The sequence below is a fragment of the Heloderma suspectum genome, chromosome 7, assembly GCF_057233095.1.
Source record: "Heloderma suspectum isolate Gila_16-S chromosome 7, 16-S_ref, whole genome shotgun sequence".
Lineage (NCBI taxonomy): Eukaryota > Metazoa > Chordata > Lepidosauria > Squamata > Helodermatidae > Heloderma > Heloderma suspectum.
In genome coordinates, this window is record NC_139464.1 from 87,273,902 (window position 1) to 87,301,708 (window position 27,807).

The 27,807-nt window shown below is 43.3% G+C and overlaps 1 protein-coding gene across 2 annotated transcripts in view; it reads right to left on the minus strand.

Annotated features, from left to right (window-relative positions):
- Window positions 1–27,807, minus strand: part of TSPAN12 (tetraspanin 12) — a 126,031-nt gene that overhangs the window by 61,478 nt on the left and 36,746 nt on the right. The window lies entirely within an intron of this gene.

Consider the following 27,807-nt stretch of genomic DNA (forward strand, 5'->3'; position numbering starts at 1 on the left):
GGTGGGGGGATAAGAGCTTTCATACATCCATTATGTGCCATATCCCGATTTTCAGTCTAGTAATTTTGAAGTCTTAGGGGTGGTAGAGCAACTACCAAGAAGAACACTGCCGAAAACATTGTATGTTTGTCTTTTGATATCTTTTCTAAGTTGACAGCATTTGTTTCCCATAAAAATATGGGTGACTGTGCAAGATTAATAATACACCCAAGTGACCAACCACTCAAATAATGTTATTGGCTTGAAGAGTGGGTACTGGTGAGGCTGGAAAGACCTGATGCCCTTAGAGTGGAGTTATTAGTCCTCCAACCAGAAAGTATGCTTTCTGAAGCAATCTTTCCAATGGCAATTCCTCCTATGGAGCAGAAATAGTCAGGGGTCTGCAGAAGGTAGATCAAGATCTCCTCTGGTGGATCTCTGGATGGTTTGCTGTAGATCAGTAAGAGCTACTAACTCCCACTAGTTTCACAATAGCAACAAAATGACTGCCCACACCACCACCTACATTAGGCTGCTGAAATGAAGAAAGCTTGGAGTAACCAGGAGTGGTCTTTTATGTGAAAGGACTGTGTTCAGTTCAGCTCTGGTACTGAAAACAAATTCCTAGGCTCAGAACATTATTGAATTCTATGTGCATATCTTTTGGAACTGGCTCTGGTAGGTAGATCTTAGGGTTCTATTAAAAAAATGAAATAGATCTAACAGTCCTGAATTCTGCCTATCCCCAAGTTTATATGCACTGATGGCATTAAAGCAACTATGTGGTAGTGTCAGAGGATGGCATTTTAATCAGAGTGAAGGGATCATGCTCCCACAGGTGAGCAAGTTCCTGTCAATTTATGTTATTTGCAACTCCTGCTTTGAAAAAAATTAAAGATTTTACCCCAGTTTTTAAAATCACTGCAATAATAAGATAATGTAGCCCTGACACAAAACAACAACATAACTTGACATTCCTATTGTTCAATATGCAGGGTTCCCATTCCTTTTAAACAGTGCATAAATTGTACTGTGCTTAGAAGTGTGCCACAGAAAACATTTTGTTTGAACTTCCCAGATCTCTTTTGGTTGGGGAAAAAGGAGGAAGAATATTATCCCGCTTTTGTTTGCATGTTTTGCTTCAGGAAGCAGAAAGAAAGGAAGGAAAGATGGGGGAGACAGAGATTACTAGACTGGGACTACTGCAAAGAAGAAAGAGAGAAAGACTGAACTTTAAAAAGAAGAATCCTAAAAGAGAAAAAAGGTTAGGGTGTCATGCAACACAATAGACAGATATACAGTTGTCGCACATATACAGTCTTCTGTTCTTTTCAAATAGGACTTTCACAATGCTTAGAATGGACCTTAATTTAAAATAATATGCAGTGAAATGAACAGGGCTGCTTCCAAGTAAATGCATTTAGGAAAGGTTATACATGTATTTATTTAAAAATATTCTGATCCTGCGTTTCTGTCTAAAAAGACACCTTCTGATATACATAAAAAGCAAATAAAACAGGTTATAAAACAAAACTTTAAAAATACCATGAGAATCACCAAGCAGAAAGCATCATAAATGTAACTCAGAATAATAATCAGCTTGACCCCCAAAACTAGCTGAAATACCCAAGTTTTCACAGATCACCAGAAGGCAAGCAGCGACGGAGCCAAGCAGATCTCTCTCAGCTAGGTGTTCCATCACCTAGGTGCCATGATTGAAAAAGCCCTATAGCGTGTGGACACCTGCTGCACCTGTGATGTTGCTGGAGGAACACTTGGAAGCACCTCCAATATTGACCGAGTGTGTGGACTGGTAAAGCATACAAAGGTTCTCTCGCACCTTTGCCACTTTTCCTGTCACTGCGACACTGCGATTGGTCTTGTTCCTTTCTACTGTGTAACTAAAATGCGCAATAGCCGCCAGCGGGCCAGGATTTAGCAGCACAGCACAGCCTCCCCCAACCTGGTGCCCCTCTGGATGTGTTGGACTGCAACGCCCATCATTCCCAGCAAGACACTCTGTATTTATTTATTTATTTATTTATTTCTATACCGCCCAATAGCCGAAGCTCTCTGGGCGGTTCACAAAAATTAAACCCAAACAACACACAATAAAACAATTTAAAATATATAGAACATTAAAACCACAATATAACAATACAACCACTATAAAACCTAGCAGCAGTGCAGGAGTTTAAAATACAGATTTAAAACAGCAAAGATAAAAATTTAGAAAGCTAAAATGCTAAAATGCCTGGGAAAATAAAAAGGTCTTCACCTGGCGCCGAAAGGAATACAATGTAGGCACCAGGCGAACCTCACTAGGGAGCTCATTCCAGAGCCGGGGTGCCACAACAGAAAAAGCCCTCCTCCTAGTAGCCACCCGCCTCACTTCCTTTGGCAGGAGCTCACGGAGAAGGGCCGCTGATGATGATCTTAAGGTCCGGGCAGGCCAATGTATTGGCCAATGGTGATGGGAGTTGTAATCTAACCCTTCTGGAGGGTGCCACTCTGGGGAACACTGGCCTAGCACAAGACAGCAGGCAAGCTTCACTTCTTTCAGCATGGCTCTTGAATATTCATGTAGGTCAAAAGCAGCTCAGGCTCTAAATTCTAAACTTGAAAGGAGGTTTTATTATCGTCCTCCAGAGGAGAAGTAGAATATGGCGCAGATCACATGCAACAATAAGTAAGGGTTATGGGGGAACCCTGGCTTACCGTGCTTGAACAACATCTGGTTTATCTGTCTTCAGACACCTGGAGTCATAAGCCATGTTCTCTTGGAAACCTGGCTTATCATTACATCTGAACTAAGCTAATGTCTGGGTGCACACATGCTAATGCTAAGCCTGCTGAAAAGATTTTTATTTAAACAAGCCTTTCCTGACTGACCAGCCATGGTTCTATTGGCATAACCTGATTGTAAATATTTTAATCCTGTATTTTGATTCCTTTTTTCTTTTTTTCTTGTTCACCATTGGGAATCTTATCAGAAATAAAGTGGCATATAATTCTGCCACTAAAGTGGCATATAAAGAAATCAACTAAAATAAAAATCCTGACTTACCATGCCAGGCTATGCACAAGCAGTGTGTGAGCGCATGCAGCTCATGCTTCCCCCCTCTCTTTGCGTGAGTGGGAAAAAACTAACCAGGAAGCCACAATTAACCATAGCTTCCCATTATGTGAAACCCATGAACTATGGTTAATTGCTCCCAACAGAGCCAAGACTGCAAGCCAATTTTAAACCATGGAAGCAATTAACCGCAGGTCCTGGGTCGCACACAACAGAAGTTATAGTGAAATCTGGCTTCCTGGTCTGTTTTCCTGAATCCTGCTCATGCAGCCAGAGCTTTTCCCCTTCAGCAGACATAGTCACACATGCCCACCATGTACACTGACTACACAAGCTTGCCATCCTCTTCAGCATCCTTGCATTTGCAGGGCAAGAGGAGGTGGCAGGCCTGGAAAAGTCAGATATGACCTGCAGATATTACATTGTCTATCCTCATTCAAAACTCTACCATGATTGGCAAAGAACAAATTCTGAGAGCATTTGATTTTCATATTGAGAAGTACTTGTGAGATATCTCTAATAATCAGTCAGAATGGAGACTATGTAGTTCTGTTCAGCAGGCCTCCGACATTTCATTTAGAGATGTTGTTTAAGAAATTATTTGACCTTAGCACAATCTGTGTTTGTTATGGATGGCCAAAAATACATATATGGGAAGAGTTTCGCTGGGTAATACCTCCCTCTACCCCCCTGAAAGAAACAGCCTGGTTATTACCCAGCAGAAGATGACGTATAAGTGGAAGCCATCTGGCATCTGGATTATATATTCAATTTGCACTTTTGGCTTTTGACTGCAAGGGGAAAAAAAACATCAGCCCACACAGCATCTGTGCTTCTAATATAATTTGTTCTTCTCAACACTTCCTCCTACTGAATTTTGAAGATTTCCAGATGAATCTCATCTGTATCTATGGATTCCAAAACTACACCCTCCACAATTTTACAGAAGTTAGGTAAATTTACAAGATAAAATACACAAGATAAAATGCAGTCTGCACTCACTGCTTTCTTCTTAGTATTAAATTAAAAAACTGAAGCAAGCATTCAATAAAATTAGGAGCTCCAACTCCTACACGAAAACTAGTATTTACTACTTTATGTCTGTATTAACAACACAGGAATTTCCCCTGAAAGCATGTCAATAAATCAGAAACCCACATCCTGCTGCCTTTCAAATCCAGATTTGCTCCTTATTTTCTAATCTTCATCCCAACCATGCCAGAATGTTTCTACTGGATCCCAAACACATTGACCATGGGCTAGTAGCTTCAATACTCAAGGAGAGTTTCACTCAAACTGGGCCTTTCATGTTCTGTTTTACGAGCAGAGGAATTCCCCATGCACACAGCATGGAATACCTAATAATAGGCAGACTATTTCCTGTCATAGGAGGGGTCAGGGAGCCCCTGCTAAGACAGGACTTCAGCTTGCATCCCTTGGGTGCGATTCAGCAAAAGTTAAAATCAATTAGTCTTATGCTCCAAACCTAAATACACTGAGCTAATTTACACATTCAGTCAGCCACATAGAATAACCTTCCTGGAGCCACTGAGCTGGAGGAATTACATTTTTAAATGTCCCTACACTAAAAAAAATACCCACTGCACTTAGAAAACTATTGCATAAGGAAGAAGGCTGAGGTAGAAACAATTACCCTGTTGCTTTAGTTTTTTACAGTCAGGGATTTATTTGCGATGAAGAATTTTATATATAGGTATATATAAAACTGCAATCTCTGTAGTTCATCTAAAGAAAAATTCTATCGCATTGATTTTGCTGAATATGTAGTTCAGCTATAATTCCCCCTGAAAGTGATGGACCTAAGGGCAGAGTTAAACGCTTCATTCCTTTGATACACCTATCTTTCTCAGGACCAGAGTCCAGTGAATGAGAACTGCATGTAGAACCAGAGCTACTGAAAATAAAAAATATTCCTTGTTCGTTTAAAGTTTGCTTTTCCATAACCAACAACAGGCACTTTGTGCCCTTACAACCTCTGAACAGTGGGCATTATGTTGAACTATGTTTCACTGAAATGAATGAATTTACTTCTGCCTAATGTGTTTATGGTCAGCATTTATATTAAATGCGTATATATGCCTATTTAATGGGATAACGGCAGCCCTAGCTTTCTCTGGAATGCATTCATTATGCAGAAGTCACATTCATTTCGGTGGAACTTCAGTGTAAACCCTGCTTGTGGTTTCAGGCTATGCTCTTCCACATAAGCACATGGATATAGAAGAAAGCTTTACTGAAATAAATGGGATTTACAATCAAATAAAGTGTTCCAAAACCAAGACACGAGTTGCAGGGAATCCAATAACATGCAAGTTTCTAAAAGAGCATAGAATACCATAAAAACCCCACTGAAAATGCCAATATATCAATTATGTATTATCCAAAAATTATCTGTAGATATCAGTTGTGGCATATTAAAAACACAACAAGTTTCAACATTTTCTGCTTGTTACAGATGACTGCTCAAATCACTTCTGGTTTCATTTTAAACCATCAGAATGTTATATAGTCATCACCACGAAACTGCTACTTTAAATTTTTGCTTGATGTGCCAACCACCATGATTGCCTTGAAAATAAATGATGAAGCAGCACAGACTGACATTTAGCTTTCAAGCTATGTTTGCTCAGTTTAAATCAGATATTTGCCTAATTGTACTTACTCAAAAAAAACCAGCAGATGTCTTACAAAAGCTGCAGCTTTAATTTTTAGTATGGGCATTACATAAATGCAGCATTATGTGGCCTAAATGAAAAATATACAACCTGCTTTTGTAGTGATGGCATTCAGAAAGCTAGAGGCCACAGTTAGATTAGATATTTTAGGACATACATTTTCTCATTGCATATTCACACACAGCTTCTAAATTACCTTATGTGGAAGAAAGGTTCACTGACATCAGAATCAGGGGTTGGATCCAAACTAAGTTAGTCACACTTCAGTCTCAATGAAATTGATGGGAAAAGTTAATCATGACTAATTTAAGTCCTCCTAACTTCAATGGTGCTAAACTGTTAGTCTGGAATCAACCCATTATATTTGGTAAAGGTTGGTGTCTTCCACCAATTTCCTATTATGGTTGGATGCTCATTTGTATTTACCCTCTGCACCACCTTCCCACACATCAAGCATATGGCAGAATGTGTGGTAAAGCTGGTTGTCTGTATGGATTCTCTCTTACCAGTAGAAAATTAAATGAGTTAGCTATACTCCATTAATCTCAGTGGCACAGAGTAGCAACTCACTTTTACCAGATCTTGTCTGGCGTGTTTTAAGACTGGGTTGTTGGAAACCCCAATGATCCTATTACTCATAATTCTTTAGGGAACTTACCACCACAAGAAGCTAACATCTATATGCACTATACTGCAAATTGGATTTGTGATAAAACTGGCTAAGCTGCAAACCAAAAATGTGAATTTGAAAAACTGTCAAAAACCTGCGTAATGAGTCACAGGTTAAAAGTAAACAAGAAATTTCATATGCTCATCACCCAACCTAAAATCTGAGTTATATATCTTCATCAGATTAGGGTGCAATCCTATGGCTGCTAGACAGCAGCTAGACGGACATAGAATTGTTCGGGTTTGGGGAACCGACCTCGGAGCCCACGCCCTGAGGTCAGTTCCCAGAAAACCACCTTCCCACCCCCTCTCTCGCTACCTCGTAGGCAGCATGGATCATCCCTGGGCTCCGTGCTCGGAAGAGCAGCGCGGGGCTGGGCAAAAGGGAGCGTTCCTGGGGGTGGGGAGTGCAGAAGTGCCAGTACAGCACTTCCTACGTGTTGTCTGACCTCCTTCCCCCGCCACCCCACTCCAAAGTCCTGTGGCTAGACAGCTGAAATTGGCCATCTAGCTGCAAATGCAGGGCAGCTGCAGCATGGAGAAGGTCCCCTCCACGCTCCGTGCTCCGCCCACCCTGCATTGGATAGGCAGTCGCCTCCGAGTCGGGAGATGGCCGCCTATCCCAATAGGATTGCTTCCTTAATTAGACAGTATCTGTCTTGACAAATGCACTATCATAGTGGAAGTGGACTTCAGAGCTAGCTAGCAGAAACGAATGCTTTGCTATCACACATAATTTGTAGACCTCTGTCAACTGACATTTATTTGTTTGTTTGTTTGTTTGTTTATTGTTTCATTTCATTTCTATACCGCCCAATAGCCAAAGCTCTACATTTAAGATATATACTAATGAACAAATATGCTTAGATGTAAGATATTATGCCGCAATCCTTGACACACTGACCTTGGAAGTAAGCGTCATATGAAGCCTGATTCTATGCATGTTTACTCATAAGTAAGTCTGACTGAGCTCGATAGGTCTTGCTCCCAATGACAGCGCACAGGATTGCAACCTTATTTCACTTTTTCCAGAATTTGTTTTTCCTACAAAAATACATGATTCTAAAAGTGACATGCAAATCTATAATAATAATAATAATAATAATAGTGGATGTGTGTATGTATGCCTATCCATCAACATTATAGTGCCAAGACTGTGAAAAACTTCCGTAACAGCACTTATTTTTGTAGTCCACACAGTCCGAAGCCAGGGAAGATTAGTAGGCCAAGGAACACAGTTATACATTTGCCCCCACCCCCTTTGCTGTGGGGCAGCCCCCCTAATGGAAATGGAGTGGACAGACCCCTTTTTCATGAGGCTACAGGGGTGCACCATGGCAGGGCTTCACTCAGATGGGGCAGATACAATCTCTCCAGTTCTGACAGCTGTGTAAGTTTGCTTGAAGGCTCCGCTTATCAAACTGAGGGCTATTTCAACCCATGTGAATAAATAATAAATTCACTATAATTGTTCATTATAAATAATAAAGCTAATGATTGCTTAAAGAAAACTGGATGCATTCAAAAAGAAGAAAAAAACAGCTGATAAAAAACAATGACCAATAAAACAAAGAAGAATCAGTTAAAGGCCTTGGTGAATAAAAAGGTCTTGACCTGGTGCCTAAATAATAATGAAGGTGCATCTCACATCTGGTTGGGGAGAGTGTGCTACAGATAGAGAGCCACCACTGAGAAGATACTCTCAAGGGAGCAATCCTATGTCCTCCAGACAGTGCCTGGGGGGGACATAGGATTGTTTGGTTGCTTGGCTCTGAGGTCAGAAACAGAGCTCCAACCTCAGAGCCCAGCAGCCATACTCCCCACACCCTCACTCTTCTAGCCAGTGCATTTCTGGCTATGTCTCCAAGCTCAGAAATGGAGCACAGAGACAGGAAAAGGGGGCGTTCCCAGGGGCTGGGAGGAGACTGGGGCAGCAGCCATATGACATTTCCTATGGCTGCCTCAGTCTCCTCCCCTCCTCCTCCGAAGCATGTCTGCTAGACGGGCAAAATCGCCCATCTAGCAGAAATGCAGGGCAGCTGGAGAGCGGAGCTGAAGATCACCTCAGCGCTCCAACCGCCCTGCACTGGATACTCACCAGCCTTCAACTTCAGAGGCTGCTGACTATCTTCATTGAGGACTGCGCCCTAAATGTAGCAGGAGAGACCATCCAGAGAAGGGCTTCTGAAGCCAGCTTTAAAGTCAGGACCTTTAGATACATTGGTCCAAGGCTTTAAGAAGGCCAAAACTAGCACTTTGAATTGAGCCTGGAAACAAACCAATAACCAGTGTAGTTTCTCCAGTACTGGTGAGAGATATTCAAACTGACACATCCTCTCTTAGCTGTTTTCTGAACGAATTTAAAGGCACATTGCAGTAATCTGCTGTAGCACCTACTTCCGACTAAGTGCACTGAGAATGAAGTGCCGATCCCGTTGTGATATGAAAACTAAGTTTCGGTTCTAGTTTTATCCTCTTGCCCTGATCCTGTAATGATAATCCACATACTGCTTCCTGAAAGGATCATTTAAAAGAACTATCACCAATTCCAAAGTTAAATGCAGTAAAGAGGTAATAAAAACATCTAGTAATTAACTTCCACAAACTGCGCCTATCTGTATTCCAAGGAACACTGATTTAGTTTGATTTATCTAAGGGACATTTAGGAACCATCACAATTCTGCCTAAGGTTTTCAATACTAAAACATACACTTTGGAGACATGTTTTGCTTGGCATAGTCTGATCTTACCTAGGCCCCATCTACACTGGGCTTTTACTCCAGGGCCGGTGTGAGTCGAGGTCCCTCGTGATAGATAACACAGTTGCAACTTCGCAGCCATCCGTGGTTTTCGCCCAGAAAAAGCAGAGTTCCAAGGAGTCATTTTACTGCGATTTGGGGGGGTTGCTGTGGGTTCCCCTGCGGTTGCGGGCCGTCTGTTCCTTCCCCGAACTGACTTTGCATCTTACAGTGGGCATATTGTAGACATGCATAGTGCCTGCATCACTCTGTGATGCCCCTTTGCTTCCCCATCCCTTCACAGCTGCGCAGTTACTAGGGATGGCGGAGAATTCCGCCACGGATTTCAGTGAGGCCAAATGCACTGGCATTCGGCCCCCCGAAACCCACGGCGGAACGGCCTCCCACCCCCCGCCACCCCACGGAATCCCCCCCAGGACAAAGCTTACCTGAGGCAGATGTTCCGGTGGTGGTGGCTCCGGCGGTGGCAGCTGTCGGCCAGCTGCTGCGGACGCAAATGGTGGCCACCGTAGCGGCCGCCATTTGCGTCCTGCCAGGCTGCTGTGATAGGCTACGTAAGTATTTATGAAGCCTATCACGGCAAAGAGCAGGGGCACAAATGGCGGCCACGCAAATGGCTTTCATGCAGTTTCCTACCACCACCACTATATAAAGGTTGAAACGCCCCTCCTAAGGCTCAGTTACTAGCAGTAAGAGCTTTAAGCTCAAATATGCTGGCATTATGGTGCCATCCTTTTTGCCTTTGGCTCACTCCTTTTGAGTTCAGCATCACCCACCGCTAGAAAGCAGCTCCCAAAAGCTTCTCTGAAATGGAGTTCAGCCCTTTGGCTGAAAGAGGTTCTGCACCCGTTTTAACCAGTCCCAGAAAGACCGCAGCCATTTAGGAGGGAACATTCCACTACCCATTCTGGGAATTTACTTTACTCATCATTACTTAATGCACTGAGTGCATTTGTACAGCTACAATCTTGTGCATACATACTTGGGAGTAAGCCCCACTGAAGTCAATGGGAATTACTTCTGAGCAAACATGCACTGGATGTCTGATACCCTATGTGTGCCTAGCTGAAAGTAAGGCCCACTGAACACTTACTTAGCCTCTGCTGGTTCAATGCCCTTCCCATGTACACTCCTTTTACTGTTTAAGTAAGACTACTCCTCACCCCCTGCTTTCTATGCGCACGGGACAGAGATGTGAACGATACCTTTGCATCAGCCTTCCTAACCCAGCTGCCCCCGGATCCCTTCCCCTCTTGCACTCCTGCAGTAGCCAGTCCCTCTGCAGGGGAGGGAGAGATCCTTCCCTAGATTCCCGCACTGAGCAGGGGGTTGGACTTGATGGTCTTATAGGCCCCTTCCAACCCTACTATTCTATGATTCTATGAGCAACATAAACAGAATTGGGCATAACAGCCAAGCCACACATGACATGGGAGATCCATGACCAGAACTCCCTCTAGATCTTTAAAATATGTGCAGAGACCTCCAAGTTGTGACTACAGCATTAACCCTGACAGAGTGTCTAACTCTCTTCCTCCTTTCCCTACTCACAATTCCTTCCCCCTAAAAATGCTATAGGTTCTTTAGGGGAAACAAATACAAGCACAGACTCTTTCAGTCGAGAAAAGTATTTTGGGTAGAGAAAGCAAGCGGCAGGAGGAGGGAGCATTCAGCCTTCCTCACCCTTGCCTTCCTTGAATTGGACTCTCCATCTCCCACTTTGTTCAATAGCAACACATGTTCTGCCGCCATCATGTCTAGTGACCCCCAGGCCCCAGAAGCGTTGTGGAATCCAGAGCCAATTGAAGACTCAGTTCAAACTTAACAAGAAGCCGTGTTTTCCTGCTATGAGAATGAGCCATGTTGAGCCTCAGACTCAGATACTTCCCTTATCCTTCTCTTTCATACCTATGAGGCACAGAAGGGTTTAGTTTTAAACTAACCACAGTTCCCCAAACTTGGAGGACTGTATTTGTTTCAACTTCAGTGTGAAAACAAGCCAAGACCTAAAATCACAGTTTAATCCTGGCTTGTTCTTGCTAACCATAGGGCAGAATCCAACAGGCTGCTTACGCCTCCACCCTGCCAATTCCACTGCACAAGTAGCCCCCACAGCTTGAGCAATTGACAACCCAAAACAAGTGGAAATGCTCATTTCTGGAAGGAGGCACGTCAGTGGAGCTTGCATAAGGGAGCTCTGCCGCCTTACCTTCTTCCAGAAAGGAGTGTTTCTGCTCTTTCAGGGCTTCACCTAGGAAGCACATAACCTCCCTTGCGCAAACGGTGGGTCCCACTTGCACAACAGAATTGGTGGGACCCACTGCTTGCAGAAGAGAATCGACGGGGACGTAAGCACCTCGGTGGATTCAGCCCACTGTTTGAGCAAACCAAAGTTTCCAGAGTTCGAACATCATAGGAAATGGTGGTTAGATTAAAACAGAAAGCAGAAGCTTTTGATGTCCTCCTCATGAGCAACAGTGTAAGTCTCAGAATGAATCCAGTCAAACACAGGTTAGAGACACTTTAGAGACTATTCTCTGGCAGTGATGGTATATCATACATCTCAGCCACCACTGCATTAGCACAGTGGGTGGTGATGAGGGTGTTACATTCTAGGCCCAAAAGTAGTGAAAATGAACCCTTAACAACCCACAGTGATCAGTTTGAGAAACAGTTGCTGATAAAATTTCTCACATCTGCCCTAACTTGGATTCCAGGTTAAGAGCAGGATCTGTGGTTGTGACTGAGGCACCTCTTTGTCCAGTTTTGATAGAGGAGAACAATTTTGTTCATCTCGAGGATGCAGATAACTTGGCTGGAGAAGTGAGGCCATCTGCTTACTTTTTAGGCCCATGTCCATCCTGGCTGATAAAAGCTGTCAGAGGAGGACTAGCCAGGTGAGTGAGGACGTTTATGAATGCCTCCTTGAAGGAGAGCAGTGTTCCTATATTATTAAAAGAAGCTGCTGCAGGACCATTGATGAAGAAGCCGTCACTTGATCCCAGCATTTTAGATAATTAGCCTCTTCCTGCATAGCTTCCGGCAGGCAGTGCAGACATTTCTGTTCTGTTCAGCATTTGTTAGTTTAACAGTTGATAGCTAGTTTTATTCTTTTGGAGGTTTTTGGAGCTCTGTTGTTAAACTTGGTTATTGTTTAAATTGGTTTACATTGGTTTAAATTGCCATTGTTTAAATTTTTTAATATTTGTACTATATACCATCTTGAGGGCTTTCTGGCTGAAAGGTAGACTATAAATATTTTAATACAAATAAATACTGGGCAGTCTCCAATTTCTCTTTTTTGAGTAGGGGGGGTGGCAACCCAACTCCAGTCATTCTTGAATGACACTGAGTATTTAGATGTTTTGCAACCTGGGTTCAAGCCTGATTTTGGGACTGAAAGAGTTTGGGTCACCTTGGAGGATGGCCTACATTGAAAGCTAGACAGGATAAACATATCCCTGTTGGTCCTGTGGAACCTCTCAGTAGTATTCAATACTATTGACCACAATATCCTTTTGGGGTGTTCTAAGGGTGTGATCCTATACATGTTTAGACAAAAATAAGTTCTACAACTCCCAGCATACCCCAGCCAGCCATGCTGATTTGGACATGCTGGAAGTTGTAGGATTTTTTTCTGTCTAAACATGCATAGGATTGTGTCATAAATTAATTAAAAAGAGGAATGGAGAGAGGGTGTGTGAACCCAAGGATCACCTGGCATATTGTCACAACAGGAATCCATGGCTTCTTATCACATCTGAATCAAACCTAAGAGTCAGAAAGTGAAGCCTAACATAGAAATCTTCTACACCAGGAAACATAGTAACCAGAAGACTGGTAATGAGGTTTCCATCTCTATGTATATATAAAATACTAGAGAGAAACTATGTTTTCACAGAAAAAGGAAGGAAGATACCCATAGGACTGGTGGACCTTTCAAACTCTGCTGCAGGTCATGTATTAGTGGTCTAAACATCTGGCTTGGAATCTTTATTCTCAATGGAACTATCCATTCAAGTTAAGCTGCATTTGGTTTAAGTAGAAGTGCTGAACTACATATAGTCAGTCATGTTGATATTTTCCACTTCTTCAAATCCTATGTAATTCTTCTGGCTGGTTTTGGATATTAAACAGGCCAACACTGTTCCTTTGTAACAACGTGTCACTGGCAAATCTTTCTCCTTCACACCCAGTTTTAAACATGTTGTGTGAGCTATGTTCAGTCATACATTACAAATGTGCATGCAGCAATAATATATCCGTATCTAAGGACTGATTTACATGAAGCCTGCCAAGTGGTAGCAACCTTACTTTGGAACGCATGTACGTTTACGGGCATATGCAAAACTGTCCAGTTCTCCACATGGTGCTGCTTAACTCAACCAGCTTTTCAGAAAGTGGAAGTCACTCCACACTCAAGGTTTTAGAAGTCATGATACCCACAGGCTTTAGGACATTGGCTCTCCCCAACATTTTAGAATAAGAGGTTCAGAAGATGCTTGTATTTTGCCTCCAGTGGTATTCTTCTTGAACTGCCCTTCTGTAAGCAACTCCAATCTAAGTTTACCTTGGTCTACCTCCCTGGGATAACAGCATATCGGAAAGCATGTCCCAGGAATATTATATGCCTCTCAAGCGCTAAAAGTAAATTTTAAAGGATTTCTTTGATGTATCAAGGCACAGCCTCTTCTCTGCCCACTCTCACCGCCCTCACATGCAAAATAGTCCTTCTTTCCCCAGTTTTCACTTGATATCAAGCTTTCAACTATAAAATATTCTTTTAATCACACAGTTCAATATGCACACCAACTCCACAACTGATCATTCATATGTCTGCAAATTAAGCCTAACCTTCCAAATCTGTAGTTCTGATTGGGTAAGCTCTCCAAAGGAGTCACCATTTGGGGGCAATGAAATGCGATACAGGAGACCTGCAATTAGATCTCCTGGTCTCTTTTTGTTTTGCTAAAAAGAGACTCATTGCATTGGGGCCATGGAACAAGCAAAGTTTGGACATTGTCCCCAGTCCAGATCCACACACACCCAGAGCTGCTATTACCACAAAGAGGAAAACTTCCGCGTATTTGTAACGTCCATATGCTTTTCCTTCCATGGCTAATAGAATCATCTCAGATCTGGACATGGGAGGAAAAGTTAGTGCCCCACCACACCACACCCCATGTGTCTGTGCCAAATCAGGGCCTGACGGGACTGCTTTCAGCAAAAGAAATACATGACTGGCAGAACCAATCATGTATTTCCCATGTCATGTAGAAGTTGGCCCTTTGTTGGACAATATCTCTGTGAAGTCATGGAATATGTCGTCTATATGCTCTTACACAAATACAGTACAACTTTAGGAAGCTCAGTGGCCTTCAAGACGCCCAATGAACAAACAAGTATGTTCATCATTAGCATGGCTGTTGAAAGTAATCTAAAATTATTTTTAAAACTTCTCAAGAACTGTAAAAATATTTCAGATTCCTAGACTCCAGGAACACTGAAATTACCTAGGACAGCCTTTTCCAACCTGGTGCCCTCCAGATGTGTTGGACTACAATTCCCAGTGTCCCCAGCCAGGCTGGGATGCTGGGAGTTGTAGTCCAACACATCTGGAGGGCACCAGATTGGGAAAGGCTGTCCTAGAAGATTTTTTGTGTTCTGTACCGAGGATTACATTAACAAGGGGCTAATTAGTAGTCATGTGAGAGATTAAAGTGCATTAATGGCAATTCTGGCTCATTGCCAAAAAATCTAACCAACAACGTTTTTTATTTAAATTAATACAATAATTTTGATCCTGCTTTTTCCAACAGATATGTCCAAAGTAGATGACAAAATTAATCACAATAAAATTAACATTGTTTTAAACAACATTTAAAACAATAAAACAACCAAGGATTCCAATGTCATTTTAAAAGGCAAGAAAAAGAAACTAAAGGTGCAATCCTATGCAGGTTTAGATAGAAAAAAAGTCCTACAACTCCCAGCATTCCCTAGCCAGCTTGGCTAGCTAGAGAATGCTGGGAGTCATAGGACTTTTTTCTGTTTGAATAAGCATAGGATTGAGCCCTAAATCAGAGTAGACCTAGTGCAAGCCAAACTAGGAATCAGCCAAAGTCACACAAAAATAAGCAGGGCTCTACCTGGCACCTAAATGCCAGCAGTGAAAGTAACCAAGTGGACCTCTCAAAAGAAAGTAAGATGGCTACTTACACATCACCAAAAACAGGACAAAAGAAGGCACATATTTGCATAATATTCTCACATGCTAGTTTTTATGTATAGATTCATATTTAGAAATAATACTATAATTTATATAGAACTACCATATATCTCACTGTAGTGGGGAAGACTATGACCAGGTGACCCATGTGCCTACTCAGTCTGCTCTCCAGGCTGGGGATGCTGGGAGTTGTAATCCAACACATCTGGAGGGCACCAGATTGGGAAAGGCTGTCCTAGAAGATTTTTCGTGTTCTGCACCCAGGATTACATTAACAAGGGGCTAATTAGTATACATGTGAGAGATTAAAGTGCATTAATGGCAATTCTGGTTCATTGTCAAAAAATCTATCCAACAACAAATATTGAGACAGCACTTGGATAGTGTAGCCCAATCTAAAGTTTCTACTAAGAGATTGTTCTTCTGTTTTCCAGGGCAAATGCCATGAAATAACGCTGAGTCTTTTCCTGCAGGGATGATTGTCCTTCCCTCCAGGAAAGGCAGAACATCCTCTTAAGAAAATAAATGCACTGGGTCAGATCTATGGCCCATCCTGTCTCCCAACACTGGACAGTTCCAAATGCTGAAGTTCAAAACTGCAAAAAAAACATTTATGAAGCACTTGTTCCCTGTTGTTCACCCCTAGCTTTTGACAGACTGACGTTTACAGGACATTCGGAGCATGACATCACATGTCCGGGCCATCTTGGCTAATCTATGCATGTTTCTGTCCTCCACAAATTTGTCTAGATGTTAGGTCCACTACTGCATAATGTCTCTACCACTGTATAATTCCATTCATTTTTAGATCTGAGAAATGTTGATTTTTGAAGACAGCCTGCCATTTCTGTGTTCCATGCAAAGATAAGCCACTGTGCCCACTCATTTTTCCATACACGGTTTCTGACTTCATGCGCCTCTGTCGCAGGGCTGACAAAATACAGCCTGCATTGAAGAAGCCCCCATTTTTGTGGCTCCCTGTGTCCTTCTTAAGGACAAAATTGAATGCATTGCCGACAGCCCAGGGCAATGTCCATCTCAGTGCCTTCAAAGTAAGGCTATACTCAAAATTTGAGAATGGCCCATTTTTCCTGCTGCAATAAACAATATATATTACAGGCTTTGGAAGATCAGAAACCAAAACATATCCTCTACACTACTTTACTCCCATCTAAGAGATAATGTATCTTAAAAGCAACTGCGAACCTGTTATAACAAGTCTGTGTTAGAACAATAAAGCAACAGAGCCCTGTTTGAAACACCAAGTTTAGGCCTGCCCTGAATAGATAGCTGTTGATGGGAAGGCATTTCTTAAAGATGGCAAACTTTCCCCCAGTGATTTTTGGCTAAAGTCAGACACACACACACACACACACACACACACAGATTCTCCTCATGGATGGGGGTTGATGCTAGTATTCTATAGATCAGCCTTCACCAATCTGGTGCCCTCCAGATGTTTTGGACTGCAACTCCCAGAATCCCCCAGCCAGCATGGCCATATTGCATCAAGTGCTTCCGTTTTTAGCCAATTCATCCTTTAATAGCACTCAGAAATAAGCAATCATTCCCATTTACAGACAAGGAAACAAATGAGAGAAATTGTGACTTGCCCACAGAGCAAGCCCATGGCTGCTGTCATGGCTGGTGGCACCAGGCAGCACTGTTGGGCAGCTACCAATGACCCGGTACCACCTCCTCACCACTATCCCTCCTCCTCTCTGGCTGCCCTGCTGCTTCCACCAGCTATGCTGCTACTGCCTCCTCCTCTTATCCGGGGAATAAGAGAACACGAAGAGTTCTTGGACAGAATGGGGGAACTACAGCAGCAAAGGGCAGACCAGAAGCTTGAAGAGCAACAGCAAGATGAGGCAGTGGGAAATGCTGAGGTGAAGAAAAATGGAGTAGAGGATACTCCTTGGAAAACGGTGACAGTTAGGAGATGAAGAACTAGACGCCACTCTGCACCAGTGGAAGCGGTGGAGCTGTGGAACCGATTCCAGGTACTTGCAGATGAGACTGGAGGACAGCCTGCAGAGGAAGAATCACAGGGGAACCTGCATGAGAGTGAGCAAGAGGCTAAAGGTCAGTCAAACAGAGGCGATGAAACCCAGGCCTACAAGAAGAAGAAGAGAAGAGTGGTAGTAGTGGGAGACTCCTTGCTGCGTGGGATCGAGACCCAAGTATGTCGCGAAGACCCGTGGACTCACCAGGTATGTTGTCTCCCGGGAGGACAGATTAGAGACGTGACTGAAAGGTTGCCTGCACTCATAAAGCCCACTGACAGGTATCCCTTTCTTCTCATCCATGTGGGAACAAATGATACCGCCAAGCGGAGCTACGAAGAGATCACGTCAGACTTTGAAGCTTTGGGAAGGAAACTCAAGAACTTTGGGGCCCAGATAGTTTTCTCATCCATCCTTCCAGTAGTTAGAAGAGGGATAGAAAGGGAACGAAAAATACTCCGGGTGAATGACTGGCTACGAAGGTGGTGCCGACGAGAGAGATTTGGATTCTGGGACCACGGGCTATACTTCCTGGAAGATGGGCTGTTGGCTAGGGATGGGTTGCACTTCACAAAGGCTGGGAAGAATGTGTTTGGCCACAGCATGAAGAACTTCATCAGGAGGGCTTTAAACTGAATCCTACGGGGAAGGGAGATGTAATGTTGGGGGTAACAATGGACGTAGGCGCATGCACTGCAATGGAGAGAACAGCGCTGATAGCGCCCAATAATAGTCTTCAGACACATGTAGGAAGAAAGCCAGACTATGAAGCACATGGTCTTCAATGTCTATATACTAATGCCCAGAGTATGGGAAACAAACAGAACGAACTTGAACTCTTAATACAGGAGGGAAATTATGACTTGATAGGTATAACTGAGACTTGGTGGGATGACTCTCATGACTGGAATACAGCAGTTGAAGGATATAACTTGTTCAAAAAGAACAGGAGGAACAGAAAGGGAGGCGGGGTTGCACTGTATGTGAAAAATACATATCTCTGCACAGAAATACAGGAGGAGGAGCTTGGTAGCCCCATCGAAAGCATCTGGGTTGAAATAAATGGAGCAAAGAATAAAAGGAACCTGGTGGTCGGAGTCTACTACCGGCCACCCAATCAAGGAGAAGCCAAGGATGAAACTTTTGAAAAGCAAATAGCCAATGTTTTAAGGAAGCATGATGTAGTAGTAATGGGGGACTTCAATTTCCCCGATATTTGTTGGGAGACAAATTCTGCAAAACATGGCCCCTCCAGGAAATTCCTGACTTGTGTGGCGGATAACTTCCTCCTACAGAAAGTAGAGGAAGGAACTAGAGGATCGGCTATCCTTGACTTGATCCTAACCAACAGAGATGACTTAGTGGATAAAGTAGCAGTTACAGGAACTCTGGGGGAAAGCGACCATGTTGTACTTGAGTTCTTGGTTCTAAGGGAAGCAAAAGCCGAGTGTACTCAAACGCGTACCCTGAATTTTAGGAAAGCTGATTTTAATAAACTCAGAACAATGATCAGTAAGGTCCCATGGCAAACAATGCTAGCGAGAAAAGGAGTCCAAGATGGGTGGGAACTTTTAAAAAAGGAAATTCTCAAGGCACAATCACAAACAATTCCAACAAGAAGAAAAGGTGGAAGACAACAGAAGAAGCCAATGTGGCTTCACAAAAAGCTTAGGGATGACCTGAAAACAAAAAAGGACACATATAGGAAGTGGAAAGAAGGCCAAGTAACAAAGGAAGAGTACAGGCAGGTAGCACAGAATTGCAGGGATGGCGTCAGGAAGGCTAAAGCGGAGAACGAGGTGAGGTTAGCGAGGGATGCTAAAAACAACAAAAAGGCTTTCTTCAGCTACGTGCATAGTAAAAGGCAGAGGAAAGAAATGGTTGTTCAGCTATTAAATAAGGATGGCAAAATGATAACAGATGACAAAGAAAAGGCAGAGGTGCTCAATTCCTACTTTGGCTCAGTCTTCTCCCAAAAGAGGGTCTATGACCCCCCTGGCAAAGGCGAAGTACAGGCTGAAGGGGCAGGATTGCAGCTTGAGATCGACAGGCATATGGTCAAGGAACACCTCATTACTTTGAATGAGTTCAAATCTCCAGGGCCAGATGAACTGCATCCTAGAGTCATAAAGGAACTGGCAGAAGAGCTCTCAGAACCGCTGTCTATTCTCTTTGAGAAATCATGGAGGACCGGGGAAGTGCCAGATGACTGGAGGAGGGCTAACGTTGTCCCTATCTTCAAAAAGGGTAAAAAGGAGGAACCTGGGAACTACAGACCAGTCAGTCTGACATCAATCCCTGGGAAAATTCTGGAGCAGATCATAAAGCAATCCATCTGGAAGCACCTTGACAACAATGCAGTGATTACTCGAAGCCAACATGGATTTGTCAAAAACAAGTCCTGCCAGACAAATCTGATCTCATTTTTTGATCAAGTCACCTCCCTTGTAGACCGTGGGAATGCTGTAGACATCATATACCTCGACTTCAGCAAAGCTTTCGACAAAGTGCCCCATGATATCCTGATGAGCAAACTAGCTCGAAGTGGGCTAGATGAAACAACGATCCAGTGGATCCACAGTTGGCTACAGAATCGGACTCAAAGAGTGCTTATCAATGGGACCTTCTCAAGCTGGGGAGAGGTAACGAGTGGGGTACCGCAGGGCTCAGTCCTGGGCCCAGTGCTCTTCAATATTTTTATTAATGACTTGGAGGAGGAGGTGCAGGGAATGCTGATCAAATTTGCAGATGACACAAAATTGGGCGGGATAGCTAATACCTTGGAAGACAGAAACAAAATTCAAAGTGATCTGGATAGACTGGAGTGCTGGGCAGAAAACAACAGAATGGCATTTAATAGGGACAAATGCCAAGTTCTGCACCTAGGAAAAAGAAACCAAATGCACAGTTACAAGATGGGGGATACGTGGCTCAACCACACTACGAGCGAGAAGGATCTTGGAATTGTCGTCGATCACAAGCTGAATATGAGCCAACAATGTGATGTGGCTGCAAAAAAGGCAAATGCTATTTTGGGCTGCATTCATAGAAGCATCGCTTCCAAATCCCGGGAAGTACTAGTTCCCCTCTACTCAGCACTGGTTAGGCCTCATCTGGAGTACTGTGTCCAGTTCTGGGCACCACACTTTAAGAAGGATGCAGACAAGCTGGAGAGGGTTCAAAGGAGGGCAACAAAGATGATCAGGGGACTGGAAACAAAGCCCTATGAAGAGAGACTGAAAGAACTGGGCATGTTTAGCCTTGAGAAGAGAAGACTGAGGGGAGATATGATAGCGCTCTTCAAGTACTTGAAAGGTTGTCACAGAGAAGAAGGCCAGGATCTCTTCTTGATCATCCCAGAGTGCAGGACACGGAATAATGGGCTCAAGTTACAGGAAGCCAGATTCCGACTGAACATCAGGAAAAACTTCCTGAGTGTCAGAGCAATACGGCAATGGAACCAATTACCTGGGGAGGTGGTGGGCTCTCCCACACTGGAGGCCTTCAAGACGAGGCTGGACAGCCATTTGTCAGGGATGCTCTGACTTGGATTCCTGCATTGAGCAGGGGGTTGGACTCGATGGCCTTGTAGGCCCCTTCCAACCCTACTATTCTATGATTCTATGATTCTATGATTCTTCCTCTCCTTCTCAGCTACATGCAGGGATGTCCAGCTGCTGAAAGCAGAGTTGGAGAATCAAGAAGGCAAGAGACCGGCGCTGTATGGCCCATCACCCATTGTAACGGGGGACCCCTGCCAAAGGCCCACACAAACCTGAAGCCACCCTGGCTGACATGGAAGTGGAATTTGCCATGACAGAAGGGTAGGGGCTGCAGCATCAAAAACCAATGGGCAACATGTGGGCCTCCAGATGTTTTGGCCTACAACGCCCCTCACCATTGGCTACGCTGGCTAGGGCTGATGGGAGTTGTAGGCCAAAATATCTAGAAGGGCACAAGATGCCCATTCCTGAGCTAAGATCTGAAGCTGATGCTTGAAAGGAGTAATTTATTATGCAGCGATTGCCCAATTTGAATGAGTTGTTTTAACTGGGGCACTTCCGGCATCCTATCCAGAATAGGACACGTGAAGATCCTTTGCTCCTAAGGAAGAACTGTGATCAAAATGCATTGGGCAAGCTACACATGCTAAATTGCTATTTACATGCAGCAGTGTGAGACCGGCCTCTTCTGGAGTTGAGTCCAGACCTTCTACCTAGTAGAATTCAGATGGTTTTCAAAAATGCAGCATTCTAACCTGAACTCCTGAAATAGTGCAGAGGCCCAATTTAAATGTGATACCATGAGAAAAATATTTTCCTCTGATGAGGTCCACATGGCTGGCGTCTTGTTTAAGCCAGGTCACCTCACCGGACATATGAAGCGTTGGGATGCTTGAGATCCATAGAGCAGGTAGGTGTATATAAGAATATCCCATTTGATGAAAATGGCCCAAACTGCTCTCTGTCACACAAATGATACCAAGACAGAATTGACTATGTCTTTGCATCCTAATTCAAAAACCAAAATATGAGTTTACAAACTTCACTATTGGCACAATCCTGTGGTGTTAACACCAATGGACGGAGGGCTCTGTAAGACAGCAGAGAATGGTTTCTTTCCTCCACAGAGACCGACATAACTATAAAAAGAAAGGTGGGTGTAAGGATTCCATATGTCTTATTCCATATATAAACCATAATCTTCATTCTGAGGAAAAACAACAATCCTACTGATGTTAGTTAACTTCCTAATATTACAATAAAGCAAAGTCTTGATGTAAAACAAAGTCCTAACAGGGACATTTTGGGAAAGAACGGAGAAGCCCCAAGCCACTATCCTAAATACATTTAGGCTGCAATCCTACACACATGTTCCTGGGAGCAAGCTCCATTGAATTTAGTGGGGCTTACTTTGGAGTAGACATGGCTACTCTAAGATGCACTATTAGAGCTACAAGGGTCAAATTACACTGATAGCAGGAAAATAAAATAATAATAGTATCAGAAGAAAGGTAAAAAGAACAAACTTCTGGCTAAGAGTAGTCCATAATACACTAGAGGTCAAGAAAAGTCCTACCATTGTACAGAAAGAAAAGTATTAATCCCTTCTTCAGTGTTAATCTATGGCAGCTTTCTCCAACCTGGTGCCCTCCAAATGTGTTGGTCTACAACTTCCATCATTCGCAGCCAGCATGGCCATTAGGGAAGGCTGATCTACGGTTATCTTGGCTTGGTTTACTAGGCCTTAAAATACTTCATAAACTGCAGATGTAGATGGTGGCACTGGTGTATGATATAATCAGGTACACTATATACTGGAATGGCAAGCATTACACAAATGCCATACAATCATTTCAACAAATACACAGCACTGTGGAATTTTTCTTTGTTCTACAGGAATGTTGAGCCTGGTTTGGTCCAGGGGCTGGCTCCGCCCCCCCAGACCTTTGCCACCCCTATCCCCCTGATAACTTCCATGCTGCCGGATTGGAGTTCCATACCCACCCATTTTGTTTTTCTCCATTCAGAGGGAGGAGAGCAGCTCTGTGCCTCTCTCTGCATATAGAAAAGGACTCAGCTGGCCTTCAGAGGAGCAGCTCCTGCAAGCACCAGCCAGCTAGCGGATTCTGCGAGCAGCATGCAAATCCCTGCTGTTATCTCTGATCAGTGATTGGAGATAACAGCAGGGATTCTCCTTAGCATGCAGGGGAATCCTCTGGGGATGTGCAGGGCATGCAGGGGGAATCCCTGCTGTTATCTCTAATCACTGATCAGAGTTAACAGCAGGGATTCCTCTCCCCCATAGAGCTGGGCTTGGAGGAAGGCAACCTCCACAGGCCAGCCGGGGAACCTCCATGGACCAGATTATACTCATGGGCCAGAGGTTCCCCATCCCTGTTCTACAACTATTTGCCAGTCTTTCTGAAGACACACCACAGAACAGTGCTTCTGGATTTTCAAAAAGTGGAAAGGAAACCTTGAATTGTGATACAGCAATCTGAGCTGTCAGATGACAAAGTCAGAATAGCCCTTTGGTTCACAGCTAACAGTGTATATAACATAACCAATCAATGAAATAAAGTTTTGAGTCATAGGTCCAATCCCAAAAACCTTCACTCACAAGTATGCCCCAGTGAATTCAAGAGGCCTTGCTTCTAGAGTATAGTTAGGCTTGTAGCTGTACCCAAAACTTGACTGGCATAGCAGCTGAGCACATCAAGGACATGCATGTCCTACAGCAAGGATTATGAAATCTGGCAGCAACATTCAAAAGAGAAGGTGGCTCAACAGTTGCAGAAAGTGACTTTGAAATAACTTAGAAGGGTTCAGGCTTGGACATCTCAGAGTTTAAAGTCTCAGCAAAGATTATAAACATCAAAGCCTGGAAATGTGGCCAGAATCCATAAAAGCTTGTGCAGAATCCATAAAAGCTTGTGCTTGTGTTTTGTATGCAAAACACTTCCATGCATGCACGGGTAGGTGGCAATATTTTTCATTCTGGTAGCAGCCCTTTGTACCTTCTGGGGCTGCAGGATTGGGTCAGTGACCTTGAAGTTGGCTTTGAGGATTTGCCACCAAAAGGAGGGAGCAGCTGAAAAGCCCCCATATGCATGCAGAACATCATGTACGATGCATTAGAGCCTGGCCAGTAATCTTTACAAAAACAGCAAAATATTATTCTTTAAGAACACTGTGCAGCAACCACGCGTCATGTCTGGTTTCTGTATGCCAACCAACACACTGATAACGCAACGATGCTTAAAACAAACCACATCGATACGCATGACTGCCATCACAAGCGCTATTCAAAAGATACACATAACCTGCACTTTTCTCATGTTATGTTGCTGTCTGGCCTTTTAATGCATCTTCAACTCTACACAAGAGTTTTCCCACAATCCCTCCTTACTGAAGGGAAGAAGCAGCTGACAATATAGGCCTCTACACAAGACAGTACGGCACCCTCCAGCACTCCCAATCCATCATACGGTACAGTTGAACAATGAAAGTTTCAGTGCCAGGAATCCAGTCTTCAAAGCATTCAACTAACAGAAAACTCTGTTAATTTCAATGCCCCATGTTCCATCACTGAGTCATTCTAAGGACAAGATTTTACAGAAGGAACATTAATACTCATTTGTTGATGATGGCATAATATTCAAAGCTGAAATGAATATGGAGGATAAAACGCAGTCCCAAAGTCTGGGATTTTCTTTTAAAAAAGAAACCTGAATTTTTAATGTTTACCATTTGATTTCATCATGAACTAATCTTCTTGTATCAAAAAACAATCTCTGAACTGAGGGCAGCTCACAGTTAAAAAGAAACATAAGTGCATGCTACATTGTGAAAAAATAAAGAGTTGTTTTAACTACATGCTAAGACAAGCAGCTGTGGTGGCAATCCTTAAATGAATATACTGATGCTACTGTTACTAATGAGCTGCTATAGGCACAAATCACTTATTTACCAGTTTAGCATACCTGCAGCTATAGCACATTTGTGCCATGAGTGCAGGGTTTGAATACAAGCATGGTGCAGAGTTTGAATACAAGAGTGTCAAGGACAGTATCTCTGCTGAGCCACACAACTTATTTGTGGCCTTAGCTAAATCTCTTTCTCTTCTCCACCCCTGCCATACAAGGATACATGAGAAGTCCTGTCGAGCAGTTTGTAGGACACCAACAAGTGTTCAGCAGCCATAGCAATTTAAAATAACTGTGATCACAATCCCCCACTTCAGTAAATACCTATAGCAGCTCATTAGTGGCACTAATATGTTTATTAAATGGACTGCCCCAGTGCCCATTTCAGCAGATAGTTAAAATGAAAAATCTTTTACTTTTCAAATTGCATCATGAATTAATTTTGGTGTTATTGATTCTATTTTATGGTGATCTGCCTGGAGTATGTATGTCTTGGAACAGTGGTTTTTTATTTAAATTAATACAATAATTTTGATCCTGCTTTTTCCAACAGATATGTCCAAAGTAGATGACAAAATTAATATAGATCCATATTTAGAAATAATACTATAATTTATATAAAAATACCATATATCTCACTGTAGTGGGGAAGACTATGACCAGATGACCCATGTGCCTACTCAGTCTGTTCTCCAGGTGCTAATTGTTGATGGGCAACTTCAAGGCTATGAACTTGAGCTCCGGGAGAGAGCGGAGGACAAGAAGGCCTGGCGTGCTATGGTCCATGGGTGTCACGAAGAGTCGGGCACGACTGAACGACTGAACAACAACAACTTCAAGGCTCCAGAGCAATCCATTCTTAGGGTTCTTTAGCTTTAAACTGGACTGAACAGGCCTTCAAATAGCAGATGCCTTCAAACAGAGAGCCACCCTCTGTAAAGTAGGACATGTGGCCAACCTAAGGGACAGAGTTCTAGAAGTGTGGTGCCACAGTGGAAAATTCCCTGTCTGTAGTCCCCACCAAGCTCACCTCAGAAGGTGAAGGACCTACAGAAAGGCCAACGATGCAGATTTAAGTGAATGGGCATATCTACAAGTGGTAGTGGTCTTTCAAATACCTTGGGCCCTGGCAATTTCAGGCCACATAGATCAAAAACTAACACTTCAAATTGCGCTTGGATATGTACCAGAAGCCAATGTATATTTTGCAATATCAGTGCAATATGTTCATTGCAGGCCACCCCTGTTCACTGTCTCCCCATTGTATCATTTTGGACCAGTTGAAGTTTCTGAGTGGTAACAAAGGCAGCTCCAAATCAACACAACACATAGTAATCTGACATTAACATGAACAGAGCATGGATAACTGTGGCGGGATTCTTCCTATCCAAGAAGGGTTGTAACTGGCATACCAGGTGAAGCAGTTAGAGAAACTTCATGCTATAGAATCCACTTGATAGTCTAAAGATAAGATTGGCTCTAAAAAATATACCTGAGCTGCAAACCTGATCCCTTAGATTAGGTCAGGGATGGACAACTTCTGGCCCTCCATTGGCCTACAGCTCCCCTCATCTCTCACCATTGGCTATGCTGGCTAGGGCTGATGGGAATTGTAGGCCAAAACATCTGGAGGGCCACAAGTTGCAACTCCTGGGTTAGGGGAATTCAACCCAATCCAGAACAGACTGAATATTCACTGCCTGGTATGGTAAACACCACCAGCAGCACTATCTCTGTCTTGTCTGGACTGAGCTTCAGTTTCTTAGTCCTCGTCCAGTCCATTGCTGATGCCAGACATTTCTTCAGCACATGCACCATCAGACCATGATGAAAAGAAGAAATAATGTTGGGTGTCATCAGCCTACTGACCACCACACACCCTAAATCACATAGGGGTCTAAACAGAGCTCTAAGGAAGTTCACAGCAGAGCAAAAGTCCCACAACACCACATAGCTTTTCCAGCTCCTGCCCCTTCTCTTCCAGGCAGGAGCAGAACCACATGTTTTAATATCAGTATCTCCCTATCTAAGCTGGTTTTCTAAAATCCGATTCCGTGCTATCAACATTCTACCACATAGAATGCACAATCCTAGGCATGTCTACTCAGAAGTAAGCCCTATTAAGTTCAGTAGGACTTACTGCCAGGTAAATGTGTATAGGATTGCAGGCTAAGCAACATAAATCACAGACGTGCAATACAGATAGGAATCAAATAGTAGATTTATCCCCTCCAGCGTACCCAAGTGCCTCCTTTGCTTTGTCCCTATATAACTGAATGCTTGTCATTTACTCCACAGAGAAAAATCAAGCGCTATAGTTAGGGGAGGGGGGCAATACCTACCTTCCACCCTGACACAGGGTGTTCATGCAGATAGTACAAGGAAAGGAACCTCGGGATCCTTGCATTGTCCAAGCTGCCTTGGACATCACCCCATCAGGATTGTTAACTGGTATATAAATATGTCCTAAGATGGCTTGGACATATAATGCTAAATGAACAAAGAGGTGGGGTTTACCGGGAGAACTCACAGAAGACTGAAGTCATGGACGATGAATAAGACATCTGAAACACACCATGAGCTGTGCAAGACCAGAACGGGTGACAACAGATCTGAGGCAGCTATATCTACTAATCATAGCAATAATAGCTTAATAATTAATAGCTTAATAATTCATAATTAAAGGGAAAATACATACCATACTCTACTGCAGGGGTGGACAATATGTGGCCCTCAGATGTTTTGGCCTACAATTCCCATCATCCCTCACCACTGGCTATAGTGGCTAGGGCTGACAGTTGTAGGCCAAAACCTCTGGAAGGCCACCAGTTACCCACCCCTGTATCTACTGTATCAATGGCCAACACTCAAAGCCTTTTTAAATACACACACACACACCTACTTCAAATGCAAATATATTGGCCACAACGCTGGCTCCAAGTTTAGGGGACCACAGCAACGCAT